Below are 6,779 nucleotides of genomic sequence, written 5' to 3'. Positions count from 1 at the left end.
GGGAAGGTCTAATTGAACCTCATCCCTCCACAGATTTGTGGCTCATTTGGCTAAGCTCTAGTTTCTTCAGCTGAAAAATCAGATAAAAATACTAATGCCTTCCTAGTGAATCTATTATGAGGAGGACATGTGAGCTATATATGAAAAGTACTTGGCACACATAATAAGCACTCTATAAAAATTAGCTATAGCCCAGCCCTCTGGCTCCGTGGTTGAGCATGGACCTATGAACCCACAGGTCACAGTTGGATTCCTGGTCAGGGCACATGCCTTGTTGCAGGCTTGATCCCCAGTGGAGGAGGAAGGGGGGGGGCATGCAGGAGGCAGCCAATGAATGATTCTCTCTCATCACTGATGTTTTTATCTCTCTCTCCCTCCCCCTTCCTCTCTGAAATCAATAAAAGGATTTTTTTAAAAAAAATTAGCTATAATCATTACCATTACTGCATGTTTATCCCAGCATTATTCACAATAGCCAAGACATGGAAACAATGTAAATGTCCACTGATGGATGAATGAATAAAGAAGAGATACACATGCCCTAACTGATTTGGCTCAGTGGATGGAGCATCAGCCTTCGGACTGAAGGGTCCCAGGTTCGATTCTGGTCAGGGGCACATGCTGGGGTTGCAGGCTCAATCCCCAGTGGGGGGATGCCAACCAATGAGACTTTCTCATCATTACACACACACACACACACACACACAACTGGATATTATTCAGCTATAAAAAGGAAATCCTGCCATTGGCAACAACATGGATGGACCTGAGGGCACTATGCTAAGTGAAATAAGTCAGAGAAAGACAAATAGTTTATTATCTCACTTACTAGGTGTACCGGTTAATAATGCGGATTTTTTCAATAGATGGAGTTACACATATGTTGATATGTATGTGATTTGATATGTATGCTATTTTGTTGTATTGCTCCTTCAGATTACCACTTGTTCTGATCAATGGCACACACACTTTCTGAGCAGCACTTCAAAATGTACAAAGAAGTGGAAAATTGGGTCTCTGAATGGTCTGCCTCAAAACAAGAAAAGTTCTATTGGGACAATATCCACAAATTACCTGAAAGATGGGGGAAATATGTAGATAGCAATGGACATTACTTTAAATAAAACACTTTTGATATTTCTCTTGAAATGATCGTGTTTTCTTTGATTAGCTATTAACCAGTTAATAATGAGGATTAATTATTAACCAGTTAATAGTGCGGATTAACTATTAACCGATTAATAATTTGGATTAGCTATTAACTGGTTAGAAATGCAGATTAATTATTAAACCGGTTAATAATATGGATTCAGCTGGGACCTGCCCTTCCACACCAGATGCTCACGCTTCAATTGCCGGCCAGGCCTATGGACTGTACCCGTGCACAGATTTCATGCACCAGGCCTCTAGTACTAATATAATTTGAAGAAGGTTGTTACTCCAGAATGCCAATTTAAAGCAGGTAATTATGATAATTGCTGAACTTTTATGTCCCCTGCAAATAAGTCCTGTCTATTTTTTTAATCCTCACCAAGGAGGATATTTTTTTCCATTGATTTTTAGAGACAGTGGAAAGGAGGTGGGAGAGGGAGAGAGAAAGAAGAGAGAAACATCAAAGTGGTAGAGACACACTGATTGGTTGCCTCCCACATTTGCCCTGACCAGGGGAGGATTGGACCTGCAACTCAGGTATGTGCCCTTGACCAGGAATTGAAAACAAGACCCTCTGGTGTGCAGGCCAACACTCTAACCAAGGAGCAATGCTAGCCAGCAAGTCCTTCCTATTTTTGCAGAATGTTGGCATGGAGATAATTCACGCTACTAGTATGTGAAATACCTTGTTAAGACACCCTGTCCACATATTCTCAACAGTACTCTTCATGATCACCCCAAGGCTTTATTTACTTGGTCTACTTCTAAGCTCAGTGGTGCGGAAGCACCTTTTTCTATATAGCAGTTTGCCAGGATTATCTGAACAACAGGGAGTGCCACAGGTTGAGGCACACTAAGGGACTGGAAACATTTAAAATATTTATCATTAAATATTTTAATCACTAAACCCCTATCTCTGTTCTCTTGAACTTGACCAGCAACATGCCACTGGGCTTACAGGGCTATAAAGAAACTACAAGGAACGGCATCTCTCAAAAGACTGGGAACCCCAATCTGGACACAGGGTACTTCTTTTCAAAGAAATCAAGTCAATTTTCAGAAGGCCTATCTGATTAGCATGAAATTTATCTTAAAATAATATTTTCATAAAAATGGTTGAAAATAATATTTTCAGTGAACTTTTGAATCACTCTCCACATACCAGAGAGATATAACTTCCTATTATATCAGACATTTCTTCTATAATCCCAATCCCAGCCCCACCCCTGTGTAAAGCTCACTTTCCTCCCATGTTTCTCTTTTACTCTTCATAATACTTATGACATTGGATGTGTCGGGGTTTTTCCCCCCTCCAAGCAATTCTCTGTGACACCAGCTGGGTGTCCTAAAATACAATTCAATTCTGACCATCATGGGAGTTAGCACAAACCCCACAGGTTAAGGGCTCAATCCTACAAGACTGCCCCCGCTCAGGTGCCAATTGCAAGTAATATAGGTCCCCAGGTTATCCACAACTTCTGTTTGACTCAGCTACAAATTAAATGTTCCCCCACTCTTCCCACTCCCCCACCCTTCCTTTGATTATTTGCTAGAAGAGCTCACAGAACTCAGGGAATCACTTACTATGTTTCCAAGTTTATTATAATAATAAAGGGCATGATAGAGCCAGATGAAGAGATTCAGAGGGAGAGGTCCAGAAGGGTCCTGAGCTCAGGAGAGTCTATCCCCTGTGGAGCTGAGGTGTGTCACTTTCCTGGTGTGACTGTGTTCATTGACCCAAAAGCTCCCTGAACACCATACTATTGGGATTTTATGGAATCTTCATCAACCATTAACTCCATTCCCAGCCCCTCTCCAGTCTGGAGAGTGGCAGGGGGTGGGGTGAGAGGTAGAGGGTGGCGGGGGCTAAAATTTTTTTTAAAAAATATATTTTATTGATTTCTTACAGAGAGGAAGGGAGAGAGACAGAGAGTTAGAAACATCGATGAGAGAAACATCGATTAGCTGCCTCCTGCACACCCCCCACGGGGGATGTGCCCGCAACCAAGGTACATGCCCTTGACCGGAATCGAACCTGGGACCCTTCAGTCCGCAGGCCGACGCTCTATCCACTGAGCCAAACCGGTTTTGGCAGGGGGCTAAAAATTTTAAACTTCTAGTCACAGCTTGGTCTTTCTGGTGACCAGTCCACACCCAGAGTTGCAGTAGAACAAGAGATGCTCTCAATGCTCTTATTACTAGGGAAATTACAAGGTTTTCAGGAGCTCTGTGTCAGGAAATGGGAGCAGAGACCAATATGTATATCTATATATCTACATATCTACAAATCTACAAATCTATATATATATATATATCTACCTACATATATCTATATATCTATATCTATATATATACATATATATAGTTTCACACTCTTCTAAGCAGTACTAGCATGATATTAAAAATAATTCAGATTATTTATTATTCTAGATTATTATTCCAACTTCTCATTTACATTGCTTTATTTTCCTGGTTACTAAATTTTAATTTCATACACTAATTCAGACTAATTAGTGTGTGAGGAGAGTAATTTTGAACCAGAGCAAAGTTAGTATTATGCCTTTATGGTAGGTCTTGTGCTAAAAGTGGTAGATTTCCTTTTTTAATTTTTTTTTAAGTAAGGGTTGAGGAAAGAGCGAACACAGGGAATATATAAAATAATGTCACTTTAACCAATTTGCAACAATTTTTAACATTATGAAGATGGAAGCATGAGAAAAGCCTCATTCTTATTCTAATTAGCCTGGGACTTAATTTTTTTTAACTTTCCAGCTCTATATCTATGCCTGGACATATACCAAACCTCCAGATAACCCTCAGATTACCCTCTGAAGGACTAATGTATCCAGACCATCTGACATCATTACTAGATGTGACCAGGCCTCTAGGCTCCGGTCTTTAGGACCACCTGACATCCATAATCCTGACTACCTGTCATCTGAATGATGACCATCCTGAATCAATCCTAGGGCTAAGAACACAAGAGTGATCATTCTCAAGAATGCACTTTTTACTATAAGAACTTTGAACTTTTCTCTCTTCTTTGGAACACTTCTACACTCTTTTTGAATTCGTTCAACACTTAGTATCCTATTTAATCCTATATAATAAAGAGCTAATATGCTAATTAGACCGGATGGTGGAATTACCTTTGACCTTCTGGAATGACCAGTGGGTGGGGGCGGGGCTGTGAGGCAGCAGTCAAGGCATCCAGGGCTGCGAAGGCCTACTCTTGCATGAATTTTGTGCATCGGGCCTCTAGTTAACTAATAAAAGCCCTTGAGGATCATTCTGTAATACGAATGTTCTCTATTAAAGTATTGACTATTTGCAGATAAATCAATATGAAAAAGGTGCTTGGAAATTGTCAGTTTACTTATGTAATTTAATTGCTCCTTTGAGATTTGTAGTACGTGAGAATACACCATCAACTTCTGATTACCTGGCATGATAGGAAGGAGGTCAAGTAGGTCAAATATACTTTAAGATAGTGATTAAAACAAAACATAATATGAAGTACATTTTTAATGTAAATCTATTAACTTAATATTACATACATTTAAACATTCATTGTTCTATAGACATTATTTAAAGTATATAAACCTTTATAAAACACAAGTATAATAGTTTAAAAACCAAAACATATTTTTAAAAATCTATAAATTGTTTGACAAAAAAATAGCCATGCTTCTAATGGTTAAAATAATTTGTTATCCTCTTTTCCAGCTGGAAGGTGGAGGGTGCAGAAGAGAAGGAAGAGGTTCCTCCTGTGCCAGAAACCCTCAAGAAAAAGCGAAGGAAGTTTGCAGAGCTGAAGATCAAATGTCCAAGAAAGAAATTTGCTCAAAAGATGCTTCGAAAGGCAAGGAGGGCCCAAGTTGGTTTGGCTCAGTGGATAGAGCATCAGCCTGCAGACGGAAGGGTCCTGGGTTTGATTCTGGTCAAGGACATGTACCTCGGTTGCAGATTCCCCAAGGGCACCCCCTCCCACCCCATCCTCTCACCCCCCACCTCCCGCCACCTCCCTAGGCCTGGTCAGGGCTAGTGCAGGAGGCAACCAGTCGAGGTGTTTCTCTCACATCGATATTTCTGTCTTTCCCTCTTTCTTCTACTCTCTCTAAAAATCAACGGAGAAATATTCACAAATGAGGATTAAAAAAAAAAAAGGCAAGGAGGAAGCTAATCTATGAAAAAGCTAAGTACTATCACAAGGAGTATGGGCAGATGTACAGAACTGAGATTCAAATAGCCAGGATGGCAAGAAAAGCTGGCAACTTCTCCACACCTGCGGGACCCAAACGCATTTGTCGTCAGGATCAGAGGTATCAGTGGTGAGAGCCCAAAAGTCCGAAAGCTTCTGCAGCTTCTTCACCTTCGCCAGATCTTCAACGGCACCTTTGTTAAGCTCAGCAAGGCTTCGATGAACATGCTAGCATTGTGGAACCATATATTGCACGGGGGTGCCCAAACCTGGAGTCAGTACATGAATTGGTCTACAAGCGTGGTTATGGCAAAATCAACAAAACCGGAATTGCCCTGATAGATAACACATTGATAACAGATCGAACTTTGCTCGATCTCTTGGTAAATATGGCATCATCTGCATGGAGGGTCTGAGTTCATGAGATCTACACTGTTGGAAGTAACACTTCAAAGTACTGTTCAAAGAAGTAACAACTTCCTGTGATCCTTCAAGTTATCTCCCCCACGAGGTGGAATGAAGAAAAGACCACCCATTTTGCAGAAGTTGGAGATGCTGGGAACAGGGAAGACCAGATCAACAGGCTTATTAGGGGAATGAACTAAGGTCTCTACCATGGTGATTTTTTGTAATCTGGTCAGTTAATAAACAGTGAGTGCTTTAAAACTGAAAAAAAGAATTATCTGTTTTTAACTGAGCTGTTTTTGTATGTGTGTGTGGTTTTGAGTAAAGCAATGTTGGGCACTGAACACGCCATCCTCTTTTCTCCCTAATCGTCCAGCAGACCTTTGGGGTGCTTGACCTGGGTGGGGGTAGGGGTGACAGTGTTTATGGATGGGCTTGGAAGAGTTCACGAGCTCCAGAAAATTGAATGCAGGAGAAAATGTATATACACATGTGCATATATATAGGGTACATATATATAAAAATGTAGAGACACCAAACAGCTGGTAGCTCAATTGATGTTTCTTTCTTTTCAGATTTAACCCATTGGAATTAATCATTATTCAAAGTGTGACATTTTTGGGGGACACCCTGTATTTTGGGGAGAAGAAGGGGTCCATAGCTTTCATCAATTCCTTAAAGTAATAAATATAGGAAAGCAAGGACTTTTGTAAATCATGATGGGGAGGTATCCACAGACATTGAGGGAGCATGAGGGCCAAGTCAGAAGAATCTGTTTTGAATGAGATGGAAGGCCTAGTGGCAGTACTCCAATATCAACACAGCATGTTCATGGTTGTGTTGGATAGGACAAGGGTCTCAAGGTCTGGACCATTCTTAGTAAATGCTATTCTTACTAAATGTGAAAATGTAGTACAGACCAGCTATAAATAGGACAAGTTTGACAGGAACCCAACCTGATAAGTGTAGCCAACTGCAAAGAAGAAATCAACAGAACTATAGATATGAATCTCCTGTCTCC

The 6,779-nt window shown here is 40.6% G+C and overlaps 1 pseudogene; it reads left to right on the top strand.

Moving 5' to 3' along the window:
* The first annotated feature begins 4,288 nt into the window (after positions 1-4,288).
* On the top strand, positions 4,289-5,994 carry LOC102754950 (annotated as a pseudogene).
* Positions 5,995-6,779: the final 785 nt, after the last annotated feature.

Source organism: Myotis davidii, unplaced genomic scaffold (genome assembly GCF_000327345.1).
Source record: "Myotis davidii unplaced genomic scaffold, ASM32734v1 scaffold726, whole genome shotgun sequence".
Lineage (NCBI taxonomy): Eukaryota > Metazoa > Chordata > Mammalia > Chiroptera > Vespertilionidae > Myotis > Myotis davidii.
The sequence above is the reverse complement of the archived record's forward strand: the minus strand, read 5'-3'. Positions and strand labels throughout refer to the sequence as shown.